The sequence below is a fragment of the Triturus cristatus genome, chromosome 3_1 (assembly GCF_964204655.1).
Source record: "Triturus cristatus chromosome 3_1, aTriCri1.1, whole genome shotgun sequence".
In the NCBI taxonomy this organism is placed as follows: domain Eukaryota; kingdom Metazoa; phylum Chordata; class Amphibia; order Caudata; family Salamandridae; genus Triturus; species Triturus cristatus.
The window spans coordinates 1,100,493,694-1,100,512,555 of record NC_140583.1 but is presented as its reverse complement, the minus strand read 5'-3'; positions in this window follow the sequence as shown (position 1 = coordinate 1,100,512,555).

Here is an 18,862-nt window from a genome sequence, read left to right as displayed (position 1 = left end):
GGGCACAACCTTAGACAGGTTCCTATTATCAAAGACCCTATCTTTGTCCTTAGGGACAATGCTGCCACCAGTGGGTATAGACCCACTCTCTCTAGGTTACCTAGCCTTACTCAGTTTCTCCTCCATGAGAGCTACTTCTAGCTCCTGTTTCCTGATTCTCAGCTGAGCTTCCTGCATTCTGGCCTCATGTTCCCTCCTCTGAGGGGTGGTCATCCTTCTCCTGGAGTGACCTTGAGAGCCTCTAGAGGCATGAGAAGCATTAGAGTCACCTGAGCGATTCCTTTGCCTTCCAAGCCCCTGGTTAAGTCCACTGGGGAGATCCAATGGGATGATCCCATTGTCAGTCCCCAATAGCCTTAGTTTAGCTGGGCCAAGTATAACACTTGGCACTGGGCTATTTCTCCCTTCATCCTCACTACTTTCTGTATCCTCACCACTTTCCTCCTCTGTAGTATGATTCTCATCTAAGGGATGGCTATTGGAAAGGGGTACTTCAGTAGCATCTTCAGAAGGGGGGCCTCCTGTTCCTGACCCTAAGGGGCCTAACTGGGAGGCTTTCCTGAGAGCTTTCTGATCTTCATCAGCCTGTAAAAGCTCCCTGAGTTCAGCAGAAGTAGGATTCTTGGGCTGTTTAAGGCCCCTGATATTTGCCAACTGCCTGAGCTCATTTTGATTAAGGGTAGCAAAGATGGTTGGTGCCCTCTGGGGGTCACTCTCAACAGAGATGGGTACAGTGGACCCCTCTGCCCCAGCCATTGCTCTTAAGTGTGGGTGGATGTGTTGCAATCTACCTACACTTGGGTTTACCTACTAAACCTATCTAGTAGTTGTAGTCAGGGTGTGCTACACCCTTTGTTCTACAACAACTAAGTTCAGTAGAACTTAAGTATATCTAATCTTGTTTTATATGTACCTACAGGTACCTATGTGATCTTTCAATTGGTAACCAAGAGATTACAATGGTAAAACACAGCAAGCTCAAATCCAACCGCTGCTCACCAATGTGAGAAGTTGGCCTGGTATATGATGCTCACTAGTTAAAGTGATCACCTTGTACCATGCCAAGCAACCCTTATGGTGTGGTTGTAAGTCAACCTTTTCGGACTAGCTGCCTTAGTGGTAGCGTAGGCTAAGCAGTCTTTGAGGCTAAACTCGTGAAGCGTGCTAAGCCAGCTGTTTTACCAAATGTAACCCCCTTTTATACCAATGAAAGGACACCACACAGATATATATTCAAAATATATATGTATTTATTTCTCAAAGTAACCCCTAGTCTCTTTATGAGCACAGGAGCACAAATCGTCAAACAAGATTACAGTAGAATACACAGAAGTTGCACTTTATATGGATAGGCCCTGGTGGCCGCTCAAACCATATACTAAAATAGGGGTATAAGTACCACGAACAGAAAAGGGAAAAGGCCTAGGGCCTCTAGAATCGCTGGGCCTACAAGGAGCTAACTTCAGTTAGTGACCAGGAGGTCCACGGGTGGCGTGTGCAGAGCAAATAGTCACACGCGTGCTCCCATAGGTTTCAATGGGTGCGTAAAAAGTACAAAGTTACTGCAAAAAGGATCTTCCGGATGGACTATGACCTTAAGATTGGAAACACAGACACTAGAGATGTTACTCTACACTTGGGCACCGGAGTGCCAGCTTTACCTCACCCACAGGAAGCGGGTGCATAGGTGTCGAAGTGCGTCGGGTTTCTTCTATCGGGTCAGTGGAGCCTGTGGACAAAGATGCTGAAGGCGGTTGGTCCGGGAGAGATGCGGTGGATCCAAGGGTGGATCGGAGTTGTAGAAGACCTGTAAGCAGAGGGGACAGTGTTCACAGTCACTAGCCAGTGACCAGCGTGGCACCAGGTGGGTACCAGGCGATGTCGGGTGCAAACAGGAAGAAAGGTGCAGCTTGTCTCTGCAGCCACGTGGTCCCTGAAGGTCGACGACGTCCAGGAGTCGGTTCACGAGCTGTCCCATGCAGGCTCTCGCTGTCGGCGGTGTCGGTGACTTGATCGAAGCAAACAAGCCTTGGCAAAAGCAATTGTTGTGGAAAACAAAATAAGCTGATGGTTCTGACCAGCAAGGTCAGAGGGACTGCTCCTTTGGAGGGGAGCAAGGGCCAGTCTGGAGCAACCAGACCAACGGTGTAGTTCTTGAAGTTCGTCGCCAAGATGGCCACTAGCCAGCGGGCCAGCAACCGGTTAGGCGCGTCGAGTGGCAAAATGCAGAAGGGCCCCACGCAGATCGTGGAGATGCTGGAGGGCTCACCTTTGATGCAGATGCTGCTCGAGGGTTGGGCTTCTCAGATCCCAAAGCACAACTTGGAGGGAGCCTCGGTTGTTGCGCTTGCAGCTTGTCGTGGTCGTTTCAAGATGGCTGGCTCCACGTGTCTCGTTGCCTCCACGGGTCTCCTCTTTTCAGGGACTGTGGATCGGGCGGTGAGAGGTCTGGAGGTCCAGGTCTTGTCAGTCTCTGGGCTCGGGCTCCGGCGGGAGGCGGCGGCAAAGCAGACGTTGATTCGCTGGATGGTGCTTGCGTTAGCAAGGTGGTCACTCCCTGACCACAGGGGAGATTTCCTTCAGTCTTCTGTGCAGCAGAATGTCGAAGTTCCCGTCTTCTTCTTAGTTTCAAGTTGATTCCAGGATGTCTGAAGTCTTAGGACACAGCTCCTACCTTTAAGCGGATTCTAGGGGCCGGACTACCTGCTAGGTCCCTCCCTAAGGGTGGGACCAGGAAGGGGGGTGGTTACACCCCCAATCCTTTGTCCAGCTCGCCCCAGGCCCGGGACTGGTGTGCCCAAGGACCGGTTTGAACTGGCATATGCACCGAGGCTCCTTGTGAGCCTCAGGCATGTCTCATTCTATTCAAGCCCTACCTGACCAATACACAAAATCCTGTCTGGGGTGGTGCACGCACCTCCCCTGGCAGGAAACCCTTTGTCCACACCTCTCAAGCTGGAAGGACTCCCAGCAGAAGGAGGGCAGACTTGTGTCTGTGGTGGCAGCATCCATTTTGTGGAGCTGAGGCTATGTCTGATTTTACCCGGGTTTCAGGTACTGTACATGTCGTGTCCCTCTAGAAGGGTGGAATGCTAACCCTGTCGCCAGAATTGGCGAGGGGTTAGTATTCCAATTTGTATGACACCTTACTCGACATGTTTTGAATATGGTATGACGATATCTGGAAACAGTAGAAGGAAGTTGTTCCGACCACTGCAGACAGGCTCAGCTCATGCCAGAGCACCATCTCACATGGAACCAAGCACTCTGCCTTCAGGATTGTTAAGGCCTGCCATAGGAGTGACTTATAGGTTAACATGTGTCCCATTTAAGGTTAGGTATAGGTATACTACACCTAAGTAAGAGGTGGTTACACCAACTTACCCCAGCTGAGTGATCAGCCAGTTGTGTCAAATTTGTTAGGCCAAGCCTGGGGTGGCATAATACATGCTTCAGCCCCTGGCAGGCCTTAGATACACCAATGCCCTGGGTACCTAGTGTACACTGGTACAGGGGCTCACAGGGTGATCCACTTCCAATTGGTTATGCACCTAGGGTGCATAGTGTAAATTTAGTAGAGAGAACAGCAGGCTGGGGGTCTGATTGGTAGGCCCACAGCCTCAATATGTCGAAAACCAGTGAAGCAAAAAGCAAAAATTTGGGGTGACCATAGGATAGCAGACCCTACTCTCCTACAAGTACACACAAAAGACTTAGCGGAATTGAAGGCCCAGAACAAGTCACTCCAAATGGACATTGAGAGGTTAGAGATTCAAGCCAGATGAAATAACTTGAAATTTTTAAAGATTCCATTAGGAGCTGAGAACGGGGATGTTAAATCATTGATCTATAAACTTCTCAGAGAAGGAGTACTAAAAGACAGATCAGACATTGACCTCAAAAAGAAATTCAAAGGGCACATAGAGATCCTTTTAGGCAACACCCAGACAGAAAAGCTCCCAGAAAAATCTTAGTTAACTTCCATACCTTTGCAGTCAAGGAGTTGATATTGGGTAGAGCACTCATCGACCCATCTCTTCAGCTCGATTCTACAAAATATCTTATTCGTTCTGATGTGGGCAGAGTTACAGCACAAAGGCAATGGGAGTTGGGGTCTAGAATGCCCGATTTGAAGAGCTTTGGCGCACATGTCCAGATGAAATTTACCGCCTCACTGAAGGTGATGTGGAGAAATAAGTCCTATAACCTTACTTCTCCCCAAGAAGTGGATTCATTGTTGATTTTGATAAAGGAAAACTCACATTAGAATTTTGTTTTTTTTTCTCTGTCAAAATGGGAGGGTTAGGCCTGCATTTGAATGTCTGGGATGCGCACTAAATTGGGGGGGAAGTATAGGCATTGGGATGAGAAGAGAAGAGAACCAGGAGATAATTAAAATATAAAATAATAATAACAAAAAGAAATTCAATAAAAAAAATAAAAAAAATAGGATGTGTATACAAAAAAGGCTCGGGCATATAATTTTTTGTGTGTTTTTTTTAAGAGAGTCAGAGCACATGAGGAAATGTAACGTTTATAAGGGGGTTGATCCTGGTATCGGATCAAGCGAGGTCCCAATAGGCGACTAAGATCGCCAAAGAAGAGGAGGGAGGGTTCCTCAGGGGGTGTGGAGGGTGGTTGGGGGGCACGGGTGGTAGGAGTAAAAATGGGAAAAAATTAATCCTCACACAACTGTGGAGAAAAGAGAACTATAATGGCCGGGTGGGAGCAAAATTTAGTCTACCTAAGGCAGCCCCAAGATGAATAGCATTCCTAATAAAATCAAGATAATCAGCTGGAACGTCAATGGGTTGAGAGATACGAGAAAGATGTTTAGAGTGTGTGAATTTTTGAATAATTCTAAGGCTCATATTTGCTTTCTTGAAGAAACCCACCTAGAGGCAGAGGAGTGTAAGCTAGGTTTTGGCAAGCTCAGATGGGTCCAAGATCTTCTCTGCTCCGAACAAAATGGTAGTACCAGAGGAGTCGCAATAGTAATCACAAACAATGCTGGGATTAAAGTAGAGAAGTTCGAGACAGATCAATCTGGGAGGTGGCTGGTAGCTTCATTGTTAATAGGGAGCTCTCCATTGGTGTGTGCAGTTTACTATGGGCCTAATCAAGATGTCCCAGCTGCTCTCTTGAAATTAAAAGCTAGCCTTTCTGATATGGCAACACCCATTACTTTAGGGGGAGATTTTAACTTGATCTTGGATGAATTCCTAGATCGTACTTCAAGGGTTAAATATGCCCCTCCCCGTAAATCACATTTGGAATTAAGAAATATTATTAAAGAGTTTAATTTGATAGATATCTGGAGAGCAAAAAACGGATCTAAAAAGGATTTTTCCTTTTACAGCCGGAAGTACAGACTTCACTCCAGAATTGATTTCTTTTTATTAGTTCAGTTCCTTTTCTCAGCAGTAGACTCCATCTTATATACTCCAGCACTACTCTCTGATCATTCTGCGGTGGAGCTGGTAGTTCATTTTAAGCAAAAAGAATGTCAGAGAAGGTGGACCCTGGATAGATCCTTATTACTAAAGGAGGAGGTCAAGTTGGACTTAGTGAATCAGGCAGAGGAATACTTTAAGTATAACTGTAGCACCGCAACTGATCAGGTGGTTTGGGAGGCATTTAAGGCCTTTTTTAGAGGATAGTTAAGTACGCTTATGATTAGGAGAAATCTGTTCAGGAGGAGGCTGGAGGAAGAGCGCCTCTCTAAGATTAAGCAAAAAGAACAAGAGCTTTAGAGGGCATCGGCAGACCATCAGAATACAGTACCACACCTGCAAAGTGAGCTGGACGGATTACGGGCAGAATTCCAAGCTAGTTTGGATAAGATTCTAAAAGATAGGTGGGATGCCAGCAAGCTCCAAAATGTCTCCTATGGCGAAAGATGTGGCTCTTTTCTAGCCTGGAAAACCAGGGCAGATAAGGTAAGGAATCAAATTAAAAGCCTATCTCAGAGCCGCACAGGAGCCATCATATATGATGATGACCAAATTAGGGAGGAGGCAAGAATATTTATGCAAGATCTATACAAAGAAGACACTTGCTCTGTACCTCAAAGAGCTAAAGATTGGTTGAATCCGTTAGGGCTTCCTCAGATATCTATGTTGGATAGAGCCTTTCTATGCTCGAGCATAAAAGAGGGCAAAGTTAAAACGTAGATTAAGAAAATGGCCAGAGGGAAGGCAGCGGGCCCAGACGGGCTCCCAATAGAGTCCTCGAAAAGGTTGTCCCTGTCCTAACAAATCTGTTTAATAGAATCTATTTATCAGGTGAGACCGTCCCAAAATCATGGTCTGAAGCCACAGTCACACTGATCCTGAAGTCCAACAAAGACCCGTTAAAAATTGAGTCTTATAGACCCATTTCCCTGTTAAACACGGATTATAAAATTTTTGCGGGGGTCTTGGCAGCGAGAACAGCAAGAATTATTAAAACAATAGTACATCCGGATCAGAGGGGTTTTATTCCCGATAGGCAGCTGAATGAATTAACTTTTCAAGCTATCGCGGCAATAGATGTGGCAACAGATAAGAAGCTTCCATTGACTTAGCTATTGATGCCGCCAAGGCTTTTGACCAGGTGAACTGGTCATACCTATGGGAGCTCTATCTGGGTTTGGTTTTCCCAATAATTTTGTTTCAGCCGTTAGGTCTCTTTATTTTTGCCCTCGGGCAAGAATTTTAGTCAGTGGAGTCTTAGCAGATTGGGTTACAAACGCTCGGGGCACCCGGCAAGGGTGCCCCTTGTCACCCCTATTGTTCAATCTTTATATCGAACCTTTTGTTTGTCAATTTAGGTCCGATCCATTGATCAAACCCTTCAAAATTGCAGATCTGGAGTTGAAATTTGCTCTATACGCAGATGATCTGCTTATGTTTACATCTAATCCGGCTGAAGCTATCTCCAGATTAGTAGATCAGGCAGAAATTTTTGTTTGGGGAAATCTCGGGATATAAAATAAATAAAGATAAGACCGAGATTATGGAATGGAACCAAGATGTGGGGACACAAGGGGCTAAGCCTCGAATGAGGTATTTGGGGATCCATCTGGCCCAGAAAATTGAAGATATATCTAAAATTAATTTGACCAGAGTTTCTAAGGATGTTTGTGGTTTGCTTCAGCGGTGGTCAAGCCTCCCTCTAAATATTTTTGGAAGGGTTAATTTGCTAAAAATGATAATTTTGCCAAAAATAACTTTCCTATTTAACTCATTCCGCTATCTTTTATGACACCAGATATCGCGAAACTGCAGGGAAAAATCGGCTCTTTTATTTGGAACACCTGGGGGCATATTGTCAAGGTTCGGCGTTAAAATTATCGCCGCTTTATCGGCAGAAAACTGCAGCTAAAGCGGCGATAATGGGCTTGATAATATGCCCGTGAGAACTCCTATAGAAGCCCATGTTGACACCAGAACATGGGCTTCTATGGGAATTCTCTGCAGCATATTATCAAGCCCATTATCGCCGCTTTAGCGGCAGTTTTCTGCCGATAAAGCGGCGATAATTTTAACACCGGACCTTGATAATATGCCCCTAAGTCCTCTAGAATCTCCTGGAAAAAGCTTAGGAGAAGTTTATACATGGGTGGTCTAGCTCTACCAGACCTATGTCACTCATTTCATTTTAAAAACTTCAGAATATTGGCCAATAAGACGGATGCATCTTCACTGGGTTTATTTTTTCAGGCCCTATTGTATGACATCCCCCAGGGGCAAGAGTTTTTTCTTTTTAAACTCGGAGATCCGAAGTTCTATAAAAAAGTGAGGCTTAAGATTCTGGGTGCTGCCTTGAAGAACTGGTTATACAGTAGGAAAAGTCTTAAAATCCTCTACTATGCATCCCAGGCCCCAATTTGGGACTCCCCCGGTACCCCGGACTGTCTTAAAGATCAATTGTCCCGGCCCTTAAAAATGGCAGGCATAACATGTTGGGGTGATCTGCAGAAAGATTTGCAGCTCTTGAGCTGGGAGTCCCTCTCGGGTTTGACAGGAGGGACACTCACTAGATTTAAGTATTATCAGTTGTCAGGATGGTGGGCAACGAAAACCTGGGACCTTGAAGCATCAAACTCCAAATTTGATTCAGTCTCAAGGAGGGGTGGATGGAAACGGGAGGTTTCTTTTTGGTATTGGGCCCTTCTAGAAGCCGGAGGAGTGACTGAATCCGAACTCCCAAAACTCTGGGGCAATGTCATTAGTTTCAACTCTAATGAAATCAAGGGCATATGGGGGGACTCATTTACTCTGTTGCAGGCAGTTGTTAAACCTGCAGCACTTAAAAGAAATCATTTATATACTACACATAGGGTATATTTAACACCTGGAAAATTAGTTAAGGTGATGGGTCTAGAATATCATTGCCCTAGGTGTAAGCACCCGGCTGCGGACGATCTCCATATGTTCGTGGATTGCCCGAAGATCTCTAATTATTGGATTGAGATACAGGAATTTTTGGAGGACGTGTTACATCAACAAGTGGAGATTACCCCAGGGACTATCTTTCTTGGTTTTACGACAGATTACGACCTTAATGATTTAGCCTCTAAATTTATTTTCTATGTCATTATCCTGGCAAGGCGTGAGATATGCAGGGCCTGGAAAGACGTAAATGCCCCAACTTTTACGGAATGCGTGAAACATATAATTTTTACGAGCGAATCAGATATGGCCTGTGACAGTACAAGCTACAATAAGATCTGGGCGGCCCTAGTGGCATGGCGAAATAGGTAACGGTGGTCCTATGATTTTGCCCAGGCACTATTGGTTCTTAGTCTCCATAGTAACACTGGGTCCCGTCGTTAGTGCGAACTGGAGAGGACTAGGAAACCAGTATCAGCTTGTGGGATCTCCATCTTCCACTCTCTTTACGGGCCTCGGAGCCGGGGCTGGAACAGGTTGGCCGTCTGAGGCGAGGGATGTCTTGTTTCCCATCAAGAATGCCCTTCACGGTGTATGAGGACAAAAAATTTTTTTTAAAAAGGACTCCAGCCATGTCAGTCAGGGCTCGCTGGAGACCATGGAGTGGGCCTAGACACACATGGATGGCGTCCAGTTTGGTGGCCATGAGGTTGAGCCCCACCCGTACCTGCTCAGCCATCTCCCTCTAGGCCTTCAGCACATGGCGTTGGAAGGCCGTGTGTTGTTCCTGGGGGTCTTGGGAGACTGCTGGGGTCGGGGTGCCTCCTGCTGGGTGGTTTGGGTGGTGGGTGGTGTCTCCTTGATGCAGCTGGTCAGACCTGATCCTGGAGGTGTATCGTGGATAATGTCAATGATGTCTAGGAGGGCTTGTGCGTCGATGCTGGGGTTGTCCTCCTCGTCATCAGTGAAGAGCGGCTGGGACTGCTCTGCAGGGGGTAATGATGGTGTCCCTGCAATGTGAAGGGGAGATGGTGTATTGCAATGTGTCCACATGTATGTTGCCACATAGTACCTGTTGACATTCAGACAGCATGGCATTGTACATTGTGACAGTCTATAGATCTGGGCGATAACCCAGAGTCATTGAGGGTGTGCACTGTGCTGTGCTTGATTGTGCATGTGTGCCATCGTGGCCATCTCCACCCGTCCCCCCAGTACCTGGTGGTCACTCACCCTGTTGTGGTTATGTTGTGTCCTGTTGAGCTGTGTCCGGTCCCCTGACTCCGGCCACAGTATCTACACTGATGACTGTCGACACCAGCTCCTCCATGTCACCCAGCAGGAGCTGTGGCGCTGGGCCCCTACCTCCAGTCTTCATTGCTGCCTTCTGGTTGGCTGCGAGTTTCTCCATGTTCTTTCTCTTAATGTCATTCCATCACCTCTTGACCTCGTCCATTGTCCTCTTGTGCTCTCCGACGGCATTTACCTTGTCCACGATGTCCCGCCATATTCCAGTTTTGGTGCCCAATGACACGTTGGATGTGACGAACAGTTGTTGATGGTGTTCCATCACCTCCGTGACTATGATACTGTTCGCCTGCGGACTGAACTTCGTTTTCCTCTTCTTCTTCTTGTCCTTGCCCTCCCCTGTCCCCGAGGTCCTGGGCTGGTCATCCGGGGTGCTTGTGGTGTTGCGCTCGTCCTCTGCGCCTGCTCCGGCTGCCTCCATGGTGCTTGGGTATTGGCCAGTTTGTGCTTGGGTGTTTTTTCTTCTTTATGGTGATTTTTCCCACCTGCCAGGTGTGTGTTGCAGGCCTGGCGCTGGTTATCTCTGATTTCCTTATCGCGCTTTGGCCCATCGCAGGTTTTTTGGCGTTGGGGTTTGTGTTTTTATCTCCGTTGAGGTGGTTGTATCACGGGCATTGGCAGCGGTTTCGGCAAACTATCGCATGGGGCCACCTTGTTGTGAATTCCATGTTGACAGGGGGTTGTTTTCCTGTGATAGGCTGTGATGTTGAGAGTTGCGTTACGCTACTCTTGCAGTAGGTATCACACGTTCTTGTGAATATCCCCCTAAGTCTCTTGCAGCCTGACTATGCTAGCATTTGCCTGACTGCCAGGTCTCGTTCTCTTGAATTCTTGACCTATATGTGCACCCACAAGCAGAGTGGGCACTTCTGTTAGACAGGTTAATCAAAAAGGTGCCACTACTAGGAAGTGCAACACTAAAAAAAAGTGCTAGAAAATTATCTTTTTATTAATGGACTAGGAGCACTGCAAAGTAAAAAAAAAAGAAAAGCTTCCCAGGAGGTACGTCCGAGCAATGCATACTCGTTCCAAGTAGCGGGGGACCGAGTGAACCGGTATAGCGTTTCCAGCACCGTGAAGTGCCCCTATGCCAGCCCCATTCATTGTGAGCACTGCTGGGCCTACAAATCAACAATGGACCACGGTCCAAAGTAAGAAGCAGAGGCCGACCACACTGCCGGACGACGCGGCACCCAGCGGCGGCACACTCTCCCCACCAGGCCGCTGACAGTTCCAGGGAAGGCCCCGGAGCCTCCTTGTGTAATGGCACCATGAAGTATCCCCATTCCAGCCATACCCCATGTGAGCTGAGTTAGGCCTACACCACAGCGGAAGACCGTTGTCTGCAATAAGGAGCGATGTTGGACCGCAGTGCGAGACAATGCAGTACCATGCTGTAGCCCCCTTCTCTCAACGGACCAACAACGATCAGGGAGGGGACCTTGGAGCCTTACTGCGAGTCAGGACACACGGATGGTCCCCCCTCACAACAGCACAATGGCAAGGGATTTGACGGTGGGGCAGAGCCCTGTGAACCACAGCGGACCCACCCAAAGAATTGCTACACGTGCCCACAGCGGAGCGAGACGACCATACAGGAGGGGTTCAGTGCTACCAGGTAGGGTCACCCAAGGTGGGGGCACTCGACACAGGACAGTCTCCTCTGACCTATCACCGCCAGCCTAGAGAGGCCCCTGCGATATCGCCCCACAACCCCGGGGTGGTAGAAGGAGAGGGAGGCTTATGATGAACCCGGGAGGCATGGCCTCCAATATAGGGCGATATCCACTGGACGGAGCAACTAAAGGCTGAGTGACCCTCCCCCCTTCGTACCACTGACTCAGAGCGGGTTCTGAATTTGTCCTTCCCTTCCTTGAGGCACAGCGATAGCAGTTCACAGGGCATAGACATAAAAATACATTGTGAAGCAGTCACTACAAAGGCAGGCCGGCCGACGACCACCCCAAAGGGCCTAGCACTGAACCGGCGATACGGCCTGTATTCAGGAAGGACTGACTATTGTCGAGCAGTGTCATAGGCCCCCCCTCCAGTGCTACACTGCCCGACTACTCTCTCCCCCACAGAGACTACTGGCCTGTGGGCTTTTACACCTAGTACTGCTGCCCTCGGCATCTGCCTGCTACGTGGGATGCCCATATGCCTCCGTCCTTCACCGCTGCTGGCAGACAGACTCACCAACACCAGACCTACACAATGGGAAAGTCTATCTCATCATAGCCCTGGATACACAGGGACTGCACAGGGCATTGCCTGTTGCCCTCCTAGGCATTATCACCTGCCGCCTATAGTGAACCCCTTCAAGATGGACTCCGCTTCCAACCAGCAGTAAGACTGTGCACCACCAAAGACACTCCTCACACAGATCGCTAGACATCTGAGACCCCCAGATGGAGAACTCTTACTAACTCTCCCATAGCCACTCCACACTCTTTAGGCCTACTTGCCAACACTGGAGCTTGGTTACCCTCAGTCCCTCGCAGCATGTCTGCCAGCCCCCTCCTCATAATCGGACCACTACTGGATGCATTTACCCACATGAATTGGAACAGCCTCCATGCTTGCACTACCCTAGGCCATGTTGTACTCATCTACCCCACCGGCCACTGAACTAGAGACACCAGCGGAGGGATGTGCCAAGCATGCCCAATGCCCATCTCCCTTGCCCAAGTTTCCCTGTCCCCTGTGCCACCCTCTCCGACCACTCTCCGGTCCTATTGGCCCTTGACATAGACCTATCTTCCCCAGGCCGTAAACCATGGCGATAAAACATCCAGAGATACCGCTCACCCCAGGGCAAGGCATAATTGCGGCCACACCTTTCTACCTACCTGACAAACAAAAAGACATCAGTTACTTCCTGTAGGACCATATGGGCGGATGTGAAAGCAACCATCCTAGGGCAACTAATGAGAGATGCAGCATTGGCCAATAGGAAAGCATTCCAACGCCGTATTGAGCTTGAAGACCCTATTACCTCCCTTACGCGTCTTTACTCCTCCCGCCTCTCAGTGCCCAATCGCCAGTACCTATATCTAGCCCAAATGGCTCTCAATGGCCTATATACCTCCAAAGTTGAATACACCCTCCAGCATTTAAAAGGGAGGCACTGCGAACAAGTTAGAAAAGGGGGTTGAATATTGGCATCACAGTTGAGGCAGCAAAAGGCAGCGATGGCTATCCCTGCTATCCGGACTGAAACAGGAGTGGTACTCACTAAACCCCAAGACATAGTCAATGAATTTGCCTCATTCTATGAAAAGCTGTACACCCCGGAGACACCGACTACTGAAGAACAACTATCGATGTACCTTGAGGGTATTGAACTGCCACGCTTAAAAGACAAAGGTAGGGAGCTATTGGAAGGGGATATCAGCAAAGAGGAAATTGCAACAGCCATTAACAAACTGACCCAGGTGAAGACGGAATACCTGCAGAATATTCTAAATGGTGTGGCAAAGAGGCAATTGATACTCTATACTCTGATCTACACGGGGCTGAAAAAACCGCATCACTAGGTCCTCTCTCTAATAGAGAGATGATCGAGGTCATACGCAATCCGGGTAGAGACCCACTCTCATGTGGCAGTTATCGCCCTATCTCCCTCATAAATGGGGACATTTGGATCTTGGCCAGCATACTGGCGGCACGATTGAGTAAGGTCATTCCATCCCTTAAACATAAAGCGTAGGTTGGCTTCATCCAGAAACTATCTTAACACACTGTCTCATACTATGTGGGCCACACAGAATTTACCGGAGGACATAGTAGACCTACCTCTGGATGCAGAAAAAGCATTTGATCGCATTAACTGCGGCTACCTTTTCGCAGTCATAAAACGTTTTGACCTAGGTGACCAGTTTATCACCAAAGCCCGCCTGCTTTATGACTTCCCTGTGACCCAGGTCAACTGCGGAGGTTTCATATCAGACACCTTCCAAATTGGAAGAGGCATCCATCAGGTCTGTACCCTCTCCCCTTTCCTGTTTTTGCTGACCATGGAACCCTTAGCTTCTCTCACCCGCCACTCATCGCATATACAGGGCATACCCATTGCAGAAGGACTATCCAAAATATATTTATATGCTGATGATATCCTTCTTACTCTCAGGGACCTCCCACATTCCCTACCAGCACTGCTAGATGTCATTGATGGATTTGCAGCCCTGTCCGGCTATAAGGTTAACTGGGACAAAAGTGAGGCACTCCCACTCTCATTAGCACCACAAAGGCATTGATCCAGGCTACCCCTTCCGCTGGAAACCGTCCCAACTCAAATACCTTGGGGTCCTGATAAACAGGGGCCTGGAAGGTATGGTTACTGAAAACCTGACACCCCTTATCACACAAATGGAAACAGACTTCACCAAATGGTCCCTCCTGGGATTTTCCATGTGGGGCAGAGTGCAAGCCATAAGAATGGTCACAGTACCGCGCTTTTTATTTATTTATTTTTTTACGGAGTTTTATATTGCGTGAACTTGACCCCGTATCGGGCATCAGAGCGCTTTACATAGCACCAGTTGTGTTTACATGAGGACACATTCATTTTTGTTAGGCACGGGGAGATTAAGTGATTTGCCTTGTTCAGCCTCATTGCAGAGACTCGAACCCGGTTCCCCAGATTCGAGATCGACCGCCCTAGCCGTTAGGTCAACTCCTCGCTTTACTTATACCCTGAGAATGCTGCCAGTCGTGGTGCCTCTAGATAATTTATGACACATAGATGCTCGTTTACAGGCCTGCGTCTGGGGCTCCACCTGCCCCCATCTAGCCGCATCCAAACTCATAGCCTGCCTACAGTGGCTTGGGCTTACTGTCCTTAGAACATTACTCTTTAGCCTTACACTTTTCGCAGCTCACTTATTTACTCCCTGACACAACGGACCCCTACAGTGGGTCGCAATGGAACACGGGTTCTTTGCCTGCGGCGACAGCTGCGGTTTCCTTTATGAAGATCACACCCCTTGGCTATCCCCCCACACCAAGTAATACAGGCTACACACAAGGCTCCTTAAACATAGTGATCCACCCACAGATAAGTATAATATGTCAGAATCTCCCACAATAGATATGTATCCCACAGTGGTGGAGAGTACACATTAGTTGTTAAAATACCCCTCACACACCAAAAGGGCCCTTGGTGTCATGCTTCATCATAGGGGTCTTCCCGCCCCTCTACGGGACGGGGCGTGCTACAACCTACGTTTGCGTGGGAGCACTGATATTTATGAGACAACTATGTGTAATGCGGGGGTGTGAGAGAAAGGGTCTGGAGTGAATGGAAACGTGAATTAAAAAATACCTGGCTCTGTGGTCTAGAAAATTTTAATATACCCTTGAGCTGGTATTAGTAAAAGGTGGAGGGGAGGAGGTGTGGATGCCTCAATGAGCTGTGCCTCCTATGTCTGCCGACATGTTTCGAAGCTCCCCAAGCTTCTTCTTCAGGACCTTAAGGATCCCTTCCTAAAAACTCACTGTGTCGTGTAGTAATGTAAATATAAAGTAGAAAAGATAGTGTGCCAGGAAGTAAGTAACCTCCTAGGGTAAGTAATGCCTAAATAGGTCTTGTGTGGTCGATAAACTTGCTGTAGAAAAAAGAAAGACCTCATGAGCTTGTAGACCGAGTGGTAGGAGTGCCTAATAGGCTATAACTCCAAGGAACAATGTCCTGCCATGATTACCAGCCCGGTCAGCTCCGTCTCCCTGACACAACGGACCCCCTACAGTGGGTCGCAATGGAACATGTGCTCTTTGCCTGCGGCGACAGCTGCGGTTTCCTTTATGAAGATCACACCCCTTGGCTATCCTCCCACACCAAGTAATACAGGCTACACACAAGGCTCACCACCTCTTGAGTTTAAATCATCACTTACATACCAAAGCCCCGCTTTGGGGCAATGATTGTATCCGAATATATGGCCAAAAACTGGAAGGCAGTAGAAATGTAAACCCTGGATCAGGTCCAGCTAAACGGTGACTTAAAGCCCTTGTCCCCGCTGAGGTAGGAATTTGGCCTACGTCTGCAAAAGGCCTGGCAGCATTTACAACTACAACAGTTCCTGAGGCACTCTTTTAGCCCCCGCCCTTGGACGCTGCAACCCTTGCCGATATTGGACTATTTTCTGGTATGGGGCCGCTACAAGAGAGTGAAGACTGTACTGTATGTTACCCTGATGAATCACTTGTACTCACAGCCGCTCCTTAGTAGCCTCAGTGAGAAGTGGCAGACACGCCTACAAATTACTATTGAAGAGGAAGACTGTTCGGACATTGTAGAGGCCCGAAACAAACTCGAAGCTAGATTGAAATTTTGCCTGTTTAAAACCCTGCATGATTGGTACTTTGAAGCTGCAAAGACCCAGGCTACTGCCGCATTCTAAGTGTTGGAAATGCCCGGGAGCAAGCTGTGACCTACCTCACATCCTTAGGGACTGCCTTTCTATTCAGCTCTTCTGGTCGTACATCAGAGACACCCTGAGTGAGACAATGTCCCTCCTCATCCCCATCCCCACCATCCTATTGCATGATATTGGAGACTCTCCTGATCTTTTCCCCCACAACGCCACCTACTGCATACAGCGCTCTCTACCACTAAACTCTACATTGTACAGCTATAAAGGTCACCCCCCCCAGCACAGGAGGACTGGTTAGAGGTAATGGTTCAAATGGCATCTCATGAACGTGTTACAATAGTTTTCAAGATCAGGAGGAGGTGTTTAAGCAAGCATGGGCCTCTTTCCTCCGGGAAACCATATACTGAAGCCCTACTGGTCCCTCCTACCTCTCCTCCCCCCTTCCCATTCAGCACCTCCCTTACCCTCCCCCACACTCCCTATACCGCTGACCCTACCCATCCCTCTGCCGCTGTCCCCCAACTTCCTGACTCCCAGGCCTCTCTCCTCCTTCTCGGACAAAGTGATCAGCACCTCACCCCCTCCCCCTCAACTGACATAATCAGCCACCCCAATACACATGCGCCTCAATTGTCCCAACTCTCAGCCCTAGAGAATCAGCCCACCCGGCCCTTTCCGATCCTACCATTGCTTCAGACTATAACCACTCCCAGCACCAGCCCCCCGACACCCCATGCCCCTCTAACCTACTCTCCTATTTAACCAGTCATCGCAGGCCAAGGCACATGGAACGCTGCCACCTCAGATATGTCCAAAGGATGCTCCCCCACCTATCTCCCTCCCCTCCCCTTTCTCTCTCCCCCCACCTTCAGCCTGATCAGGAGGCCGATAGCTCCTTGTGTCGCCTCTACACTCCCAAATTTAGAGTACTTGACACCTGCACCTATCGCACAATTTCCAAAGGAGGACATGGATCAACCACCATTGTTGGTGCCTAATACTCTGAACTAGACTATTGCCTGCTGCATATAAGAATATCAGAACTCATTCCTGCATTACCAGTGTTGATGAAGTATGCGGTGTATGATGTATCCTTCCTCAATATGGATATGCATCCCCTTTACCAGCCCCCATTCCACCCCACCTCCTCCCTCCCCCTTCCTTGTATCCCTCCTCCCCGCCTTTTTTAGGTCTCGCCTTGGCAGCGCATGCGCTGCGTGCGCTGTCTCAGCGAGACCTAAAGTAATCTCTATATATTGGCAAGCAGCCGGTAGTTTCTCCGGCTGCTTGCCATTGGCTTAGTGTTGTTCTCGCATTTCTTACCTTTGTTTTCAGTGGCCCAACTGACTTCCGTGTAGTCCGAAAGCAGCGGCCACTAACTACAGTTTTAGTACGCACTGTTCGGACTTTTTGTTTGTCTTGCCCATTGCTGCCTGACTTAAACATGGCAGCGGCGCATGTGCAAGGAGCCGGTGTGCGCGAGGTGTGAGCAGCGCATGCTGCTTGTTTGTTTCTTGTTTTCTGTCAGTTCCTGTTGGTCCTGTGCACGTGAAGGCTTTGAGCCATCCAACCAGCAGCAGGCACCGGAAGCCCTGCATGGATTGCAGCAGGAGCTTGCGCAGAAGAGGCCCGGCCATGGACAGTGAGCTGTGTTTGTGTGTGTGTGTGTGTGTGCGTGTGTGCGCGTGTGTGTGTGTGAATGTCACCCAACCACTGGTGCTCTCAGCTACCTTACTGACTTGTGTCCATGGATTTGTTGGTGAACCGAACAGCAGCAACGCCGCACCCGCGTGTTTCTTATCTTTTTAGCAGCCTTTTGTTTCTCCGTACTGTGTGGTAGAAGCAGTCAGTGGGTTGCCTGTTACCTTGCAGGATAGCCCGGCTCTAAATTCTCTGAGCTCTGTATTGCAGTTGGCGTTGCAACCAGGAACATGCAAATATGTGCCAAAATCACATGCTGAGCCCGAATCCTCATCCACAGCGTGAGATCACATACCTCACCTGTGCGCGGTGGCAGTCAGGTTACCGGGGTGGGGAAAATCTTGTGACACCTCCGCTCCCACCCACTAGGTATTTCAGAGCAGCTTCTGCAGTCTGTGCCATGCTTTGTGGGCACCTTGCGGTTATTACATGCACCTCGTGACCGCCGAGCTGTTAAAGTTGTGAGAGGTGCCAGGCGCAGCAATGTCTGTAAGAACGATTTCATTAATGACTGTTGCTCCTATTGCACCCACGACTTGCTTTCTCCTAAACTTTCAACCTCTTGTTTTGTTTAAGCAGTGAGGTCACTCTTTATGTTATCTTGTATTTTTTTTTAAAGCGCTGCGGTATCAAGACATACTTTATGTTCTTTTGTGTGTGCATTTACTCGGCTTGCCGCAATCGATTAAAAACTACTTAACAATAGTGTCCGATCCGAGCCCATCATCCCTGTCCTGCCCCCGGGGCCGTGCTTTAAGTTTCAGCACAGCTCCCGCTTTCATAGTAACAGCACGGACGTGCCCTTAAAACTTTAGCACTGCACCCATTTGTATGATTGTCATTTTTTATTTTTTTATTTATTTAGGATGGCGCCCACTTCACAGGCCCCCATGTGCATAAATCTGCACGGGCACTAAGCTGCCTGGCAAAAAAGCTTCTTAAACCTGAGCCTGCGGCCGTTTAAACCAGTTCGCTGCAAGGCTACTCTTTAATAATACAACAAGCATTTACAATGCAATAGGTCTCACATTAATGCGAGTTAAAGCTATTGACATTGTAAATGACAATGCTTTTTATTCATGTTTTAAAAACCAAAACATAAAT